Source organism: Hyla sarda, unplaced genomic scaffold, assembly GCF_029499605.1.
Source record: "Hyla sarda isolate aHylSar1 unplaced genomic scaffold, aHylSar1.hap1 scaffold_1133, whole genome shotgun sequence".
In the NCBI taxonomy this organism is placed as follows: domain Eukaryota; kingdom Metazoa; phylum Chordata; class Amphibia; order Anura; family Hylidae; genus Hyla; species Hyla sarda.
Window position 1 is genome coordinate 743 of NW_026607754.1, and position 17,023 is coordinate 17,765.

The 17,023-nt window shown below is 46.3% G+C and overlaps 8 non-coding genes across 8 annotated transcripts; all 8 read left to right on the forward strand.

The window, feature by feature from the left end:
- Positions 1-258: 258 nt before the first annotated feature.
- Positions 259-449, forward strand: LOC130301681 (U2 spliceosomal RNA). Its single transcript, XR_008852035.1, has one exon. It is a non-coding gene; the product is annotated as a U2 spliceosomal RNA (small nuclear RNA).
- A 2,087-nt stretch (positions 450-2,536) lies between these two features.
- On the forward strand, positions 2,537-2,727 carry LOC130301692 (U2 spliceosomal RNA). Its single transcript, XR_008852046.1, has one exon. It is a non-coding gene; the product is annotated as a U2 spliceosomal RNA (small nuclear RNA).
- Positions 2,728-4,812: 2,085 nt separating this feature from the next.
- LOC130301703 (U2 spliceosomal RNA) lies at positions 4,813-5,003 on the forward strand. The gene has a single exon (XR_008852057.1). It is a non-coding gene; the product is annotated as a U2 spliceosomal RNA (small nuclear RNA).
- A 2,085-nt stretch (positions 5,004-7,088) lies between these two features.
- Positions 7,089-7,279, forward strand: LOC130301714 (U2 spliceosomal RNA). The gene has a single exon (XR_008852068.1). It is a non-coding gene; the product is annotated as a U2 spliceosomal RNA (small nuclear RNA).
- Positions 7,280-9,369: 2,090 nt separating this feature from the next.
- Positions 9,370-9,560, forward strand: LOC130301671 (U2 spliceosomal RNA). Its single transcript, XR_008852025.1, has one exon. It is a non-coding gene; the product is annotated as a U2 spliceosomal RNA (small nuclear RNA).
- A 2,093-nt stretch (positions 9,561-11,653) lies between these two features.
- On the forward strand, positions 11,654-11,844 carry LOC130301672 (U2 spliceosomal RNA). Its single transcript, XR_008852026.1, has one exon. It is a non-coding gene; the product is annotated as a U2 spliceosomal RNA (small nuclear RNA).
- Positions 11,845-13,893: 2,049 nt separating this feature from the next.
- LOC130301673 (U2 spliceosomal RNA) lies at positions 13,894-14,084 on the forward strand. Its single transcript, XR_008852027.1, has one exon. It is a non-coding gene; the product is annotated as a U2 spliceosomal RNA (small nuclear RNA).
- Positions 14,085-16,176: 2,092 nt separating this feature from the next.
- On the forward strand, positions 16,177-16,367 carry LOC130301674 (U2 spliceosomal RNA). The gene has a single exon (XR_008852028.1). It is a non-coding gene; the product is annotated as a U2 spliceosomal RNA (small nuclear RNA).
- The last annotated feature ends 656 nt before the right edge of the window (positions 16,368-17,023 follow it).

Sequence of the window (17,023 nt, forward strand, 5' to 3'; positions counted from 1 at the left end):
TGCAAGTAGGAGGAGTAAGAAGGGTTCCTGGCAAATCCGGGTTATGGATTGCATTTAAAAAGGCCCCGTGGGAGTGCAATGGGCCCCTGTCTTGCTGCTTAGCAATAATGGTATGGGTTTAGGTTCTGCTGTGTGTACTGGTGGTTGACTGCCCCCCAGCCCAGAGTGTGCATGGAAAATTGTCTGGCAGCCTCCCTGACAGCAAGCAGTGATAGTGCCCATGAAGGGGACCTTGTTGGGCCCGCCCCTTTCACGGTTATCGCTTCTCGGCCTTTTGGCTAAGATCAAGTGTAGTATCTGTTCTTATCAGTTTAATATCTGATACGTCCCCTATCTGGGGACCATATATTAAATGGATTTTTGAGAACGGGGGCCGATTTCGAAGCTTGCTTCCGTCGCCCTATGCATTGACCCGATATGGCAGTATCTTCGGGTACAGTGCACCACCCCCTTACAGGGTTAAAAAGAAAGATTACTACTTTCATTGCTACCTGCTTGCTGGCTAGCCAGCTAGCCAGCCCTGTGGGCCTTGCTGCTGCTGCTGCAGCCAAAAAAAAAAAGGTGGTGCTGCTGCTGCTTCTGCTGCTTCTGCTTCTGCTTGTGTCTGGCCCCTGTTGGAGCGTCCAGGCACAGGACTTCTGCTGCTGCTGACTAAATGGCCTCCTTAATTGGATCATTTGAGTAGCCAGCACACCTGTGCAGGTAGGGCATGACATGATAGGCAGCTGCCTTGATAGCGGGTGGGTGCTGAATGTTCCTAATTGACAAAATAAGATTAATGCTTATGAAGAAATATAAAATCTCATCCCTTCCCCAATATCGCGCCACACCCCTACCCCTTAATTCCCTGGTTGAACTTGATGGACATATGTCTTTTTTCGACCGTACTAACTATGTAACTATGTAACATAACATGGGGGGGGGGGGGGTCTCCTGGCTGTTCACACAGGTGTGTCATTGCTGTACATTGACCATGCATTGCTTCTGTGGTATTGCAAAGGCAAAGACAAATGCTTCCAGCCATCCATTGCACTAATGGATTGGTCATCAGCTGGCTGTCTATGTCCCGCATCAATATAGACCAAAGTACAGAGGGTTAGGCTATGCTATTGTGCACCTACCTGATGCATCAGAAGGTGCGAGGCCCTTGCTAAATTCTGTGCACAGACTTTGAGATCTATGCTTTAGACTGTATCTAAACCTGCTCCAACATGGACTGACATTCTGGCCTACTTTCAGCCGATGCGACTTGTCTGTCGCTGAACAGTCGCTTTTTATGTATTCAGCACCTATGTATAATGTTGTAAAAATGCTCTAGAAGCTAAAGTCGCAGAAATGTCACACATATTTGGCCTGCAACTTTCTGTGCGACAAATTCAGACAGGAAAAATCAGTATAAATCCTTAGAAAATTATCCCCCAGTGTCTCCATCTGCTGGCGGTATTGAATAAGCATTGCTGCACTGATGGGGTATGCATTAGACGAAAAAAAAGAAGAAAAAGAAGAATAATACGCCCAGAAAAGAGGCGAAAAGGAGAAAAACGTAAAAAAACGTGAAAAAAAGTAAGAGGAAGAGAAGGGAAAAAAAGGTGGAAATGGGTTTAAAAGTGATTTCGGCGGAGAAATATATATATATATATATATATATATATATATATATATACGCGCACACACACACATAGATATAAACGTATTCTCCGTTGAGATATTGCAGCCGCTGCTGTGTCCAGGCCCAGGAGCCTTAGCACTGTGCTGTGATGTCACTCAATACCACTGACATCACTAGGTGTAAACAACATCTCTCCTTTGCTGTGTATGTGACTATGGAGCTGTTTGGTGATGTCGTCTATTACGGCCTTCATAGAAGCAACAGGAGATTGTTGCATCCATCTAGAACCCTCAGAACTACAGTGCTATGATGTCACTCACTTCCACAGGCCTTGCAGAGTGTAAACAACAACAACCCAGCTTTGTTGTGTATGTAACCATAGGGATTTGTGATGTCACCTAGAACCTTCACAGCAGCGACAGCTTTATGAGGAGCATCAGCACTGCTCTGCCTGAGCAGAACCATCACCGCCATAGGTTGTCAAATAACCCGGATTTAACCCACACAGGTAAGTCCAATGGGGTGCAGGCATGTCCTCTATGCTTACAGCTTCCCGTGGGTGTTGGTTTGATACCGTTTGGGGACAGCCAAGGAGGCATCTGCAGGCAACAAAGGTAGGTGTGTGCTTGTGTGTGTGTTTCCTATGCAGATCCTAAGCCCAGTGTCACATGCAAGTAGGAGGAGTAAGAAGGGTTCCTGGCAAATCCGGGTTATGGATTGCATTTAAAAAGGCCCCGTGGGAGTGCAATGGGCCCCTGTCTTGCTGCTTAGCAATAATGGTATGGGTTTAGGTTCTGCTGTGTGTACTGGTGGTTGACTGCCCCCCAGCCCAGAGTGTGCATGGAAAATTGTCTGGCAGCCTCCCTGACAGCAAGCAGTGATAGTGCCCATGAAGGGGACCTTGTTGGGCCCGCCCCTTTCACGGTTATCGCTTCTCGGCCTTTTGGCTAAGATCAAGTGTAGTATCTGTTCTTATCAGTTTAATATCTGATACGTCCCCTATCTGGGGACCATATATTAAATGGATTTTTGAGAACGGGGGCCGATTTCGAAGCTTGCTTCCGTCGCCCTATGCATTGACCCGATATGGCAGTATCTTCGGGTACAGTGCACCACCCCCTTACAGGGTTAAAAAGAAAGATTCCTACTTTCATTGCTACCTGCTTGCTGGCTAGCCAGCTAGCCAGCCCTGTGGGCCTTGCTGCTGCTGCAGCCAAAAAACAAAAGGTGGTGCTGCTGCTGCTTCTGCTGCTTCTGCTTCTGCTTGTGTCTGGCCCCTGTTGGAGCGTCCAGGCACAGGACTTCTGCTGCTGCTGACTAAATGGCCTCCTTAATTGGATCATTTGAGTAGCCAGCACACCTGTGCAGGTAGGGCATGACATGATAGGCAGCTGCCTTGATAGCGGGTGGGTGCTGAATGTTCCTAATTGACAAAATAAGATTAATGCTTATGAAGAAATATAAAATCTCATCCCTTCCCCAATATCGCGCCACACCCCTACCCCTTAATTCCCTGGTTGAACTTGATGGACATATGTCTTTTTTCGACCGTACTAACTATGTAACTATGTAACATAACATGGGGGGGGGGGGGGGTCTCCTGGCTGTTCACACAGGTGTGTCATTGCTGTACATTGACCATGCATTGCTTCTGTGGTATTGCAAAGGCAAAGACAAATGCTTCCAGCCATCCATTGCACTAATGGATTGGTCATCAGCTGGCTGTCTATGTCCCGCATCAATATAGACCAAAGTACAGAGGGTTAGGCTATGCTATTGTGCACCTACCTGATGCATCAGAAGGTGCGAGGCCCTTGCTAAATTCTGTGCACAGACTTTGAGATCTATGCTTTAGACTGTATCTAAACCTGCTCCAACATGGACTGACATTCTGGCCTACTTTCAGCCGATGCGACTTGTCTGTCGCTGAACAGTCGCTTTTTATGTATTCAGCACCTATGTATAATGTTGTAAAAATGCTCTAGAAGCTAAAGTCGCAGAAATGTCACACATATTTGGCCTGCAACTTTCTGTGCGACAAATTCAGACAGGAAAAATCAGTATAAATCCTTAGAAAATTATCCCCCAGTGTCTCCATCTGCTGGCGGTATTGAATAAGCATTGCTGCACTGATGGGGTATGCATTAGACGAAAAAAAAGAAGAAAAAGAAGAATAATACGCCCAGAAAAGAGGCGAAAAGGAGAAAAACGTAAAAAAACGTGAAAAAAAGTAAGAGGAAGAGAAGGGAAAAAAAGGTGGAAATGGGTTTAAAAGTGATTTCGGCGGAGAAATATATATATATATATATATATATATATATATATATATACGCGCACACACACACATAGATATAAACGTATTCTCCGTTGAGATATTGCAGCCGCTGCTGTGTCCAGGCCCAGGAGCCTTAGCACTGTGCTGTGATGTCACTCAATACCACTGACATCACTAGGTGTAAACAACATCTCTCCTTTGCTGTGTATGTGACTATGGAGCTGTTTGGTGATGTCGTCTATTACGGCCTTCATAGAAGCAACAGGAGATTGTTGCATCCATCTAGAACCCTCAGAACTACAGTGCTATGATGTCACTCACTTCCACAGGCCTTGCAGAGTGTAAACAACAACAACCCAGCTTTGTTGTGTATGTAACCATAGGGATTTGTGATGTCACCTAGAACCTTCACAGCAGCGACAGCTTTATGAGGAGCATCAGCACTGCTCTGCCTGAGCAGAACCATCACCGCCATAGGTTGTCAAATAACCCGGATTTAACCCACACAGGTAAGTCCAATGGGGTGCAGGCATGTCCTCTATGCTTACAGCTTCCCGTGGGTGTTGGTTTGATACCGTTTGGGGACAGCCAAGGAGGCATCTGCAGGCAACAAAGGTAGGTGTGTGCTTGTGTGTGTGTTTCCTATGCAGATCCTAAGCCCAGTGTCACATGCAAGTAGGAGGAGTAAGAAGGGTTCCTGGCAAATCCGGGTTATGGATTGCATTTAAAAAGGCCCCGTGGGAGTGCAATGGGCCCCTGTCTTGCTGCTTAGCAATAATGGTATGGGTTTAGGTTCTGCTGTGTGTACTGGTGGTTGACTGCCCCCCAGCCCAGAGTGTGCATGGAAAATTGTCTGGCAGCCTCCCTGACAGCAAGCAGTGATAGTGCCCATGAAGGGGACCTTGTTGGGCCCGCCCCTTTCACGGTTATCGCTTCTCGGCCTTTTGGCTAAGATCAAGTGTAGTATCTGTTCTTATCAGTTTAATATCTGATACGTCCCCTATCTGGGGACCATATATTAAATGGATTTTTGAGAACGGGGGCCGATTTCGAAGCTTGCTTCCGTCGCCCTATGCATTGACCCGATATGGCAGTATCTTCGGGTACAGTGCACCACCCCCTTACAGGGTTAAAAAGAAAGATTCCTACTTTCATTGCTACCTGCTTGCTGGCTAGCCAGCTAGCCAGCCCTGTGGGCCTTGCTGCTGCTGCAGCCAAAAAACAAAAGGTGGTGCTGCTGCTGCTTCTGCTGCTTCTGCTTCTGCTTGTGTCTGGCCCCTGTTGGAGCGTCCAGGCACAGGACTTCTGCTGCTGCTGACTAAATGGCCTCCTTAATTGGATCATTTGAGTAGCCAGCACACCTGTGCAGGTAGGGCATGACATGATAGGCAGCTGCCTTGATAGCGGGTGGGTGCTGAATGTTCCTAATTGACAAAATAAGATTAATGCTTATGAAGAAATATAAAATCTCATCCCTTCCCCAATATCGCGCCACACCCCTACCCCTTAATTCCCTGGTTGAACTTGATGGACATATGTCTTTTTTCGACCGTACTAACTATGTAACTATGTAACATAACATGGGGGGGGGGGGGGTCTCCTGGCTGTTCACACAGGTGTGTCATTGCTGTACATTGACCATGCATTGCTTCTGTGGTATTGCAAAGGCAAAGACAAATGCTTCCAGCCATCCATTGCACTAATGGATTGGTCATCAGCTGGCTGTCTATGTCCCGCATCAATATAGACCAAAGTACAGAGGGTTAGGCTATGCTATTGTGCACCTACCTGATGCATCAGAAGGTGCGAGGCCCTTGCTAAATTCTGTGCACAGACTTTGAGATCTATGCTTTAGACTGTATCTAAACCTGCTCCAACATGGACTGACATTCTGGCCTACTTTCAGCCGATGCGACTTGTCTGTCGCTGAACAGTCGCTTTTTATGTATTCAGCACCTATGTATAATGTTGTAAAAATGCTCTAGAAGCTAAAGTCGCAGAAATGTCACACATATTTGGCCTGCAACTTTCTGTGCGACAAATTCAGACAGGAAAAATCAGTATAAATCCTTAGAAAATTATCCCCCAGTGTCTCCATCTGCTGGCGGTATTGAATAAGCATTGCTGCACTGATGGGGTATGCATTAGACGAAAAAAAAGAAGAAAAAGAAGAATAATACGCCCAGAAAAGAGGCGAAAAAGAGAAAAACGTAAAAAAACGTGAAAAAAAAGTAAGAGGAAGAGAAGGGAAAAAAAGGTGGAAATGGGTTTAAAAGTGATTTCGGCGGAGAAATATATATATATATATATATATATATATATATATATATACGCGCACACACACACATAGATATAAACGTATTCTCCGTTGAGATATTGCAGCCGCTGCTGTGTCCAGGCCCAGGAGCCTTAGCACTGTGCTGTGATGTCACTCAATACCACTGACATCACTAGGTGTAAACAACATCTCTCCTTTGCTGTGTATGTGACTATGGAGCTGTTTGGTGATGTCGTCTATTACGGCCTTCATAGAAGCAACAGGAGATTGTTGCATCCATCTAGAACCCTCAGAACTACAGTGCTATGATGTCACTCACTTCCACAGGCCTTGCAGAGTGTAAACAACAACAACCCAGCTTTGTTGTGTATGTAACCATAGGGATTTGTGATGTCACCTAGAACCTTCACAGCAGCGACAGCTTTATGAGGAGCATCAGCACTGCTCTGCCTGAGCAGAACCATCACCGCCATAGGTTGTCAAATAACCCGGATTTAACCCACACAGGTAAGTCCAATGGGGTGCAGGCATGTCCTCTATGCTTACAGCTTCCCGTGGGTGTTGGTTTGATACCGTTTGGGGACAGCCAAGGAGGCATCTGCAGGCAACAAAGGTAGGTGTGTGCTTGTGTGTGTGTTTCCTATGCAGATCCTAAGCCCAGTGTCACATGCAAGTAGGAGGAGTAAGAAGGGTTCCTGGCAAATCCGGGTTATGGATTGCATTTAAAAAGGCCCCGTGGGAGTGCAATGGGCCCCTGTCTTGCTGCTTAGCAATAATGGTATGGGTTTAGGTTCTGCTGTGTGTACTGGTGGTTGACTGCCCCCCAGCCCAGAGTGTGCATGGAAAATTGTCTGGCAGCCTCCCTGACAGCAAGCAGTGATAGTGCCCATGAAGGGGACCTTGTTGGGCCCGCCCCTTTCACGGTTATCGCTTCTCGGCCTTTTGGCTAAGATCAAGTGTAGTATCTGTTCTTATCAGTTTAATATCTGATACGTCCCCTATCTGGGGACCATATATTAAATGGATTTTTGAGAACGGGGGCCGATTTCGAAGCTTGCTTCCGTCGCCCTATGCATTGACCCGATATGGCAGTATCTTCGGGTACAGTGCACCACCCCCTTACAGGGTTAAAAAGAAAGATTACTACTTTCATTGCTACCTGCTTGCTGGCTAGCCAGCTAGCCAGCCCTGTGGGCCTTGCTGCTGCTGCAGCCAAAAAACAAAAGGTGGTGCTGCTGCTGCTTCTGCTGCTTCTGCTTCTGCTTGTGTCTGGCCCCTGTTGGAGCGTCCAGGCACAGGACTTCTGCTGCTGCTGACTAAATGGCCTCCTTAATTGGATCATTTGAGTAGCCAGCACACCTGTGCAGGTAGGGCATGACATGATAGGCAGCTGCCTTGATAGCGGGTGGGTGCTGAATGTTCCTAATTGACAAAATAAGATTAATGCTTATGAAGAAATATAAAATCTCATCCCTTCCCCAATATCGCGCCACACCCCTACCCCTTAATTCCCTGGTTGAACTTGATGGACATATGTCTTTTTTCGACCGTACTAACTATGTAACTATGTAACATAACATGGGGGGGGGGGGGGGTCTCCTGGCTGTTCACACAGGTGTGTCATTGCTGTACATTGACCATGCATTGCTTCTGTGGTATTGCAAAGGCAAAGACAAATGCTTCCAGCCATCCATTGCACTAATGGATTGGTCATCAGCTGGCTGTCTATGTCCCGCATCAATATAGACCAAAGTACAGAGGGTTAGGCTATGCTATTGTGCACCTACCTGATGCATCAGAAGGTGCGAGGCCCTTGCTAAATTCTGTGCACAGACTTTGAGATCTATGCTTTAGACTGTATCTAAACCTGCTCCAACATGGACTGACATTCTGGCCTACTTTCAGCCGATGCGACTTGTCTGTCGCTGAACAGTCGCTTTTTATGTATTCAGCACCTATGTATAATGTTGTAAAAATGCTCTAGAAGCTAAAGTCGCAGAAATGTCACACATATTTGGCCTGCAACTTTCTGTGCGACAAATTCAGACAGGAAAAATCAGTATAAATCCTTAGAAAATTATCCCCCAGTGTCTCCATCTGCTGGCGGTATTGAATAAGCATTGCTGCACTGATGGGGTATGCATTAGACGAAAAAAAAGAAGAAAAAGAAGAATAATACGCCCAGAAAAGAGGCGAAAAGGAGAAAAACGTAAAAAAACGTGAAAAAAAAGTAAGAGGAAGAGAAGGGAAAAAAAGGTGGAAATGGGTTTAAAAGTGATTTCGGCGGAGAAATATATATATATATATATATATATATATATATATATATATATACGCGCACACACACACATAGATATAAACGTATTCTCCGTTGAGATATTGCAGCCGCTGCTGTGTCCAGGCCCAGGAGCCTTAGCACTGTGCTGTGATGTCACTCAATACCACTGACATCACTAGGTGTAAACAACATCTCTCCTTTGCTGTGTATGTGACTATGGAGCTGTTTGGTGATGTCGTCTATTACGGCCTTCATAGAAGCAACAGGAGATTGTTGCATCCATCTAGAACCCTCAGAACTACAGTGCTATGATGTCACTCACTTCCACAGGCCTTGCAGAGTGTAAACAACAACAACCCAGCTTTGTTGTGTATGTAACCATAGGGATTTGTGATGTCACCTAGAACCTTCACAGCAGCGACAGCTTTATGAGGAGCATCAGCACTGCTCTGCCTGAGCAGAACCATCACCGCCATAGGTTGTCAAATAACCCGGATTTAACCCACACAGGTAAGTCCAATGGGGTGCAGGCATGTCCTCTATGCTTACAGCTTCCCGTGGGTGTTGGTTTGATACCGTTTGGGGACAGCCAAGGAGGCATCTGCAGGCAACAAAGGTAGGTGTGTGCTTGTGTGTGTGTTTCCTATGCAGATCCTAAGCCCAGTGTCACATGCAAGTAGGAGGAGTAAGAAGGGTTCCTGGCAAATCCGGGTTATGGATTGCATTTAAAAAGGCCCCGTGGGAGTGCAATGGGCCCCTGTCTTGCTGCTTAGCAATAATGGTATGGGTTTAGGTTCTGCTGTGTGTACTGGTGGTTGACTGCCCCCCAGCCCAGAGTGTGCATGGAAAATTGTCTGGCAGCCTCCCTGACAGCAAGCAGTGATAGTGCCCATGAAGGGGACCTTGTTGGGCCCGCCCCTTTCACGGTTATCGCTTCTCGGCCTTTTGGCTAAGATCAAGTGTAGTATCTGTTCTTATCAGTTTAATATCTGATACGTCCCCTATCTGGGGACCATATATTAAATGGATTTTTGAGAACGGGGGCCGATTTCGAAGCTTGCTTCCGTCGCCCTATGCATTGACCCGATATGGCAGTATCTTCGGGTACAGTGCACCACCCCCTTACAGGGTTAAAAAGAAAGATTCCTACTTTCATTGCTACCTGCTTGCTGGCTAGCCAGCTAGCCAGCCCTGTGGGCCTTGCTGCTGCTGCAGCCAAAAAACAAAAGGTGGTGCTGCTGCTGCTTCTGCTGCTTCTGCTTCTGCTTGTGTCTGGCCCCTGTTGGAGCGTCCAGGCACAGGACTTCTGCTGCTGCTGACTAAATGGCCTCCTTAATTGGATCATTTGAGTAGCCAGCACACCTGTGCAGGTAGGGCATGACATGATAGGCAGCTGCCTTGATAGCGGGTGGGTGCTGAATGTTCCTAATTGACAAAATAAGATTAATGCTTATGAAGAAATATAAAATCTCATCCCTTCCCCAATATCGCGCCACACCCCTACCCCTTAATTCCCTGGTTGAACTTGATGGACATATGTCTTTTTTCGACCGTACTAACTATGTAACTATGTAACATAACATGGGGGGGGGGGGTCTCCTGGCTGTTCACACAGGTGTGTCATTGCTGTACATTGACCATGCATTGCTTCTGTGGTATTGCAAAGGCAAAGACAAATGCTTCCAGCCATCCATTGCACTAATGGATTGGTCATCAGCTGGCTGTCTATGTCCCGCATCAATATAGACCAAAGTACAGAGGGTTAGGCTATGCTATTGTGCACCTACCTGATGCATCAGAAGGTGCGAGGCCCTTGCTAAATTCTGTGCACAGACTTTGAGATCTATGCTTTAGACTGTATCTAAACCTGCTCCAACATGGACTGACATTCTGGCCTACTTTCAGCCGATGCGACTTGTCTGTCGCTGAACAGTCGCTTTTTATGTATTCAGCACCTATGTATAATGTTGTAAAAATGCTCTAGAAGCTAAAGTCGCAGAAATGTCACACATATTTGGCCTGCAACTTTCTGTGCGACAAATTCAGACAGGAAAAATCAGTATAAATCCTTAGAAAATTATCCCCCAGTGTCTCCATCTGCTGGCGGTATTGAATAAGCATTGCTGCACTGATGGGGTATGCATTAGACGAAAAAAAAGAAGAAAAAGAAGAATAATACGCCCAGAAAAGAGGCGAAAAGGAGAAAAACGTAAAAAAACGTGAAAAAAAAGTAAGAGGAAGAGAAGGGAAAAAAAGGTGGAAATGGGTTTAAAAGTGATTTCGGCGGAGAATATATATATATATATATATATATATAATATATATATATATATATATACGCGCACACACACACATAGATATAAACGTATTCTCCGTTGAGATATTGCAGCCGCTGCTGTGTCCAGGCCCAGGAGCCTTAGCACTGTGCTGTGATGTCACTCAATACCACTGACATCACTAGGTGTAAACAACATCTCTCCTTTGCTGTGTATGTGACTATGGAGCTGTTTGGTGATGTTGTCTATTACGGCCTTCATAGAAGCAACAGGAGATTGTTGCATCCATCTAGAACCCTCAGAACTACAGTGCTATGATGTCACTCACTTCCACAGGCCTTGCAGAGTGTAAACAACAACAACCCAGCTTTGTTGTGTATGTAACCATAGGGATTTGTGATGTCACCTAGAACCTTCACAGCAGCGACAGCTTTATGAGGAGCATCAGCACTGCTCTGCCTGAGCAGAACCATCACCGCCATAGGTTGTCAAATAACCCGGATTTAACCCACACAGGTAAGTCCAATGGGGTGCAGGCATGTCCTCTATGCTTACAGCTTCCCGTGGGTGTTGGTTTGATACCGTTTGGGGACAGCCAAGGAGGCATCTGCAGGCAACAAAGGTAGGTGTGTGCTTGTGTGTGTGTTTCCTATGCAGATCCTAAGCCCAGTGTCACATGCAAGTAGGAGGAGTAAGAAGGGTTCCTGGCAAATCCGGGTTATGGATTGCATTTAAAAAGAGGCCCCGTGGGAGTGCAATGGGCCCCTGTCTTGCTGCTTAGCAATAATGGTATGGGTTTAGGTTCTGCTGTGTGTACTGGTGGTTGACTGCCCCCCAGCCCAGAGTGTGCATGGAAAATTGTCTGGCAGCCTCCCTGACAGCAAGCAGTGATAGTGCCCATGAAGGGGACCTTGTTGGGCCCGCCCCTTTCACGGTTATCGCTTCTCGGCCTTTTGGCTAAGATCAAGTGTAGTATCTGTTCTTATCAGTTTAATATCTGATACGTCCCCTATCTGGGGACCATATATTAAATGGATTTTTGAGAACGGGGGCCGATTTCGAAGCTTGCTTCCGTCGCCCTATGCATTGACCCGATATGGCAGTATCTTCGGGTACAGTGCACCACCCCCTTACAGGGTTAAAAAGAAAGATTCCTACTTTCATTGCTACCTGCTTGCTGGCTAGCCAGCTAGCCAGCCCTGTGGGCCTTGCTGCTGCTGCAGCCAAAAAACAAAAGGTGGTGCTGCTGCTGCTTCTGCTGCTTCTGCTTCTGCTTGTGTCTGGCCCCTGTTGGAGCGTCCAGGCACAGGACTTCTGCTGCTGCTGACTAAATGGCCTCCTTAATTGGATCATTTGAGTAGCCAGCCTTGATAGCGGGTGGGTGCTGAATGTTCCTAATTGACAAAATAAGATTAATGCTTATGAAGAAATATAAAATCTCATCCCTTCCCCAATATCGCGCCACACCCCTACCCCTTAATTCCCTGGTTGAACTTGATGGACATATGTCTTTTTTCGACCGTACTAACTATGTAACTATGTAACATAACATGGGGGGGGGGGTCTCCTGGCTGTTCACACAGGTGTGTCATTGCTGTACATTGACCATGCATTGCTTCTGTGGTATTGCAAAGGCAAAGACAAATGCTTCCAGCCATCCATTGCACTAATGGATTGGTCATCAGCTGGCTGTCTATGTCCCGCATCAATATAGACCAAAGTACAGAGGGTTAGGCTATGCTATTGTGCACCTACCTGATGCATCAGAAGGTGCGAGGCCCTTGCTAAATTCTGTGCACAGACTTTGAGATCTATGCTTTAGACTGTATCTAAACCTGCTCCAACATGGACTGACATTCTGGCCTACTTTCAGCCGATGCGACTTGTCTGTCGCTGAACAGTCGCTTTTTATGTATTCAGCACCTATGTATAATGTTGTAAAAATGCTCTAGAAGCTAAAGTCGCAGAAATGTCACACATATTTGGCCTGCAACTTTCTGTGCGACAAATTCAGACAGGAAAAATCAGTATAAATCCTTAGAAAATTATCCCCCAGTGTCTCCATCTGCTGGCGGTATTGAATAAGCATTGCTGCACTGATGGGGTATGCATTAGACGAAAAAAAAGAAGAAAAAGAAGAATAATACGCCCAGAAAAGAGGCGAAAAGGAGAAAAACGTAAAAAAACGTGAAAAAAAAGTAAGAGGAAGAGAAGGGAAAAAAAGGTGGAAATGGGTTTAAAAGTGATTTTGGCGGAGAAATATATATATATATATATATATATATATATATATATATATATATATGCGCACACACACACATAGATATAAACGTATTCTCCGTTGAGATATTGCAGCCGCTGCTGTGTCCAGGCCCAGGAGCCTTAGCACTGTGCTGTGATGTCACTCAATACCACTGACATCACTAGGTGTAAACAACATCTCTCCTTTGCTGTGTATGTGACTATGGAGCTGTTTGGTGATGTCGTCTATTACAGCCTTCATAGAAGCAACAGGAGATTGTTGCATCCATCTTGAACCCTCAGAACTACAGTGCTATGATGTCACTCACTTCCACAGGCCTTGCAGAGTGTAAACAACAACAACCCAGCTTTGTTGTGTATGTAACCATAGGGATTTGTGATGTCACCTAGAACCTTCACAGCAGCGACAGCTTTATGAGGAGCATCAGCACTGCTCTGCCTGAGCAGAACCATCACCGCCATAGGTTGTCAAATAACCCGGATTTAACCCACACAGGTAAGTCCAATGGGGTGCAGGCATGTCCTCTATGCTTACAGCTTCCCGTGGGTGTTGGTTTGATACCGTTTGGGGACAGCCAAGGAGGCATCTGCAGGCAACAAAGGTAGGTGTGTGCTTGTGTGTGTGTTTCCTATGCAGATCCTAAGCCCAGTGTCACATGCAAGTAGGAGGAGTAAGAAGGGTTCCTGGCAAATCCGGGTTATGGATTACATTTAAAAAGGCCCCGTGGGAGTGCAATGGGCCCCTGTCTTGCTGCTTAGCAATAATGGTATGGGTTTAGGTTCTGCTGTGTGTACTGGTGGTTGACTGCCCCCCAGCCCAGAGTGTGCATGGAAAATTGTCTGGCAGCCTCCCTGACAGCAAGCAGTGATAGTGCCCATGAAGGGGACCTTGTTGGGCCCGCCCCTTTCACGGTTATCGCTTCTCGGCCTTTTGGCTAAGATCAAGTGTAGTATCTGTTCTTATCAGTTTAATATCTGATACGTCCCCTATCTGGGGACCATATATTAAATGGATTTTTGAGAACGGGGGCCGATTTCGAAGCTTGCTTCCGTCGCCCTATGCATTGACCCGATATGGCAGTATCTTCGGGTACAGTGCACCACCCCCTTACAGGGTTAAAAAGAAAGATTCCTACTTTCATTGCTACCTGCTTGCTGGCTAGCCAGCTAGCCAGCCCTGTGGGCCTTGCTGCTGCTGCAGCCAAAAAACAAAAGGTGGTGCTGCTGCTGCTTCTGCTGCTTCTGCTTCTGCTTGTGTCTGGCCCCTGTTGGAGCGTCCAGGCACAGGACTTCTGCTGCTGCTGACTAAATGGCCTCCTTAATTGGATCATTTGAGTAGCCAGCACACCTGTGCAGGTAGGGCATGACATGATAGGCAGCTGCCTTGATAGCGGGTGGGTGCTGAATGTTCCTAATTGACAAAATAAGATTAATGCTTATGAAGAAATATAAAATCTCATCCCTTCCCCAATATCGCGCCACACCCCTACCCCTTAATTCCCTGGTTGAACTTGATGGACATATGTCTTTTTTCGACCGTACTAACTATGTAACTATGTAACATAACATGGGGGGGGGGGGGGGTCTCCTGGCTGTTCACACAGGTGTGTCATTGCTGTACATTGACCATGCATTGCTTCTGTGGTATTGCAAAGGCAAAGACAAATGCTTCCAGCCATCCATTGCACTAATGGATTGGTCATCAGCTGGCTGTCTATGTCCCGCATCAATATAGACCAAAGTACAGAGGGTTAGGCTATGCTATTGTGCACCTACCTGATGCATCAGAAGGTGCGAGGCCCTTGCTAAATTCTGTGCACAGACTTTGAGATCTATGCTTTAGACTGTATCTAAACCTGCTCCAACATGGACTGACATTCTGGCCTACTTTCAGCCGATGCGACTTGTCTGTCGCTGAACAGTCGCTTTTTATGTATTCAGCACCTATGTATAATGTTGTAAAAATGCTCTAGAAGCTAAAGTCGCAGAAATGTCACACATATTTGGCCTGCAACTTTCTGTGCGACAAATTCAGACAGGAAAAATCAGTATAAATCCTTAGAAAATTATCCCCCAGTGTCTCCATCTGCTGGCGGTATTGAATAAGCATTGCTGCACTGATGGGGTATGCATTAGACGAAAAAAAAGAAGAAAAAGAAGAATAATACGCCCAGAAAAGAGGCGAAAAGGAGAAAAACGTAAAAAAACGTGAAAAAAAAGTAAGAGGAAGAGAAGGGAAAAAAAGGTGGAAATGGGTTTAAAAGTGATTTCGGCGGAGAAATATATATATATATATATATATATATATATATATATATATATATATGCGCACACACACACATAGATATAAACGTATTCTCCGTTGAGATATTGCAGCCGCTGCTGTGTCCAGGCCCAGGAGCCTTAGCACTGTGCTGTGATGTCACTCAATACCACTGACATCACTAGGTGTAAACAACATCTCTCCTTTGCTGTGTATGTGACTATGGAGCTGTTTGGTGATGTCGTCTATTACGGCCTTCATAGAAGCAACAGGAGATTGTTGCATCCATCTTGAACCCTCAGAACTACAGTGCTATGATGTCACTCACTTCCACAGGCCTTGCAGAGTGTAAACAACAACAACCCAGCTTTGTTGTGTATGTAACCATAGGGATTTGTGATGTCACCTAGAACCTTCACAGCAGCGACAGCTTTATGAGGAGCATCAGCACTGCTCTGCCTGAGCAGAACCATCACCGCCATAGGTTGTCAAATAACCCGGATTTAACCCACACAGGTAAGTCCAATGGGGTGCAGGCATGTCCTCTATGCTTACAGCTTCCCGTGGGTGTTGGTTTGATACCGTTTGGGGACAGCCAAGGAGGCATCTGCAGGCAACAAAGGTAGGTGTGTGCTTGTGTGTGTGTTTCCTATGCAGATCCTAAGCCCAGTGTCACATGCAAGTAGGAGGAGTAAGAAGGGTTCCTGGCAAATCCGGGTTATGGATTGCATTTAAAAAGGCCCCGTGGGAGTGCAATGGGCCCCTGTCTTGCTGCTTAGCAATAATGGTATGGGTTTAGGTTCTGCTGTGTGTACTGGTGGTTGACTGCCCCCCAGCCCAGAGTGTGCATGGAAAATTGTCTGGCAGCCTCCCTGACAGCAAGCAGTGATAGTGCCCATGAAGGGGACCTTGTTGGGCCCGCCCCTTTCACGGTTATCGCTTCTCGGCCTTTTGGCTAAGATCAAGTGTAGTATCTGTTCTTATCAGTTTAATATCTGATACGTCCCCTATCTGGGGACCATATATTAAATGGATTTTTGAGAACGGGGGCCGATTTCGAAGCTTGCTTCCGTCGCCCTATGCATTGACCCGATATGGCAGTATCTTCGGGTACAGTGCACCACCCCCTTACAGGGTTAAAAAGAAAGATTCCTACTTTCATTGCTACCTGCTTGCTGGCTAGCCAGCTAGCCAGCCCTGTGGGCCTTGCTGCTGCTGCAGCCAAAAAACAAAAGGTGGTGCTGCTGCTGCTTCTGCTGCTTCTGCTTCTGCTTGTGTCTGGCCCCTGTTGGAGCGTCCAGGCACAGGACTTCTGCTGCTGCTGACTAAATGGCCTCCTTAATTGGATCATTTGAGTAGCCAGCACACCTGTGCAGGTAGGGCATGACATGATAGGCAGCTGCCTTGATAGCGGGTGGGTGCTGAATGTTCCTAATTGACAAAATAAGATTAATGCTTATGAAGAAATATAAAATCTCATCCCTTCCCCAATATCGCGCGACACCCCTACCCCTTAATTCCCTGGTTGAACTTGATGGACATATGTCTTTTTTCGACCGTACTAACTATGTAACTATGTAACATAACATGGGGGGGGGGGGTCTCCTGGCTGTTCACACAGGTGTGTCATTGCTGTACATTGACCATGCATTGCTTCTGTGGTATTGCAAAGGCAAAGACAAATGCTTCCAGCCATCCATTGCACTAATGGATTGGTCATCAGCTGGCTGTCTATGTCCCGCATCAATATAGACCAAAGTACAGAGGGTTAGGCTATGCTAT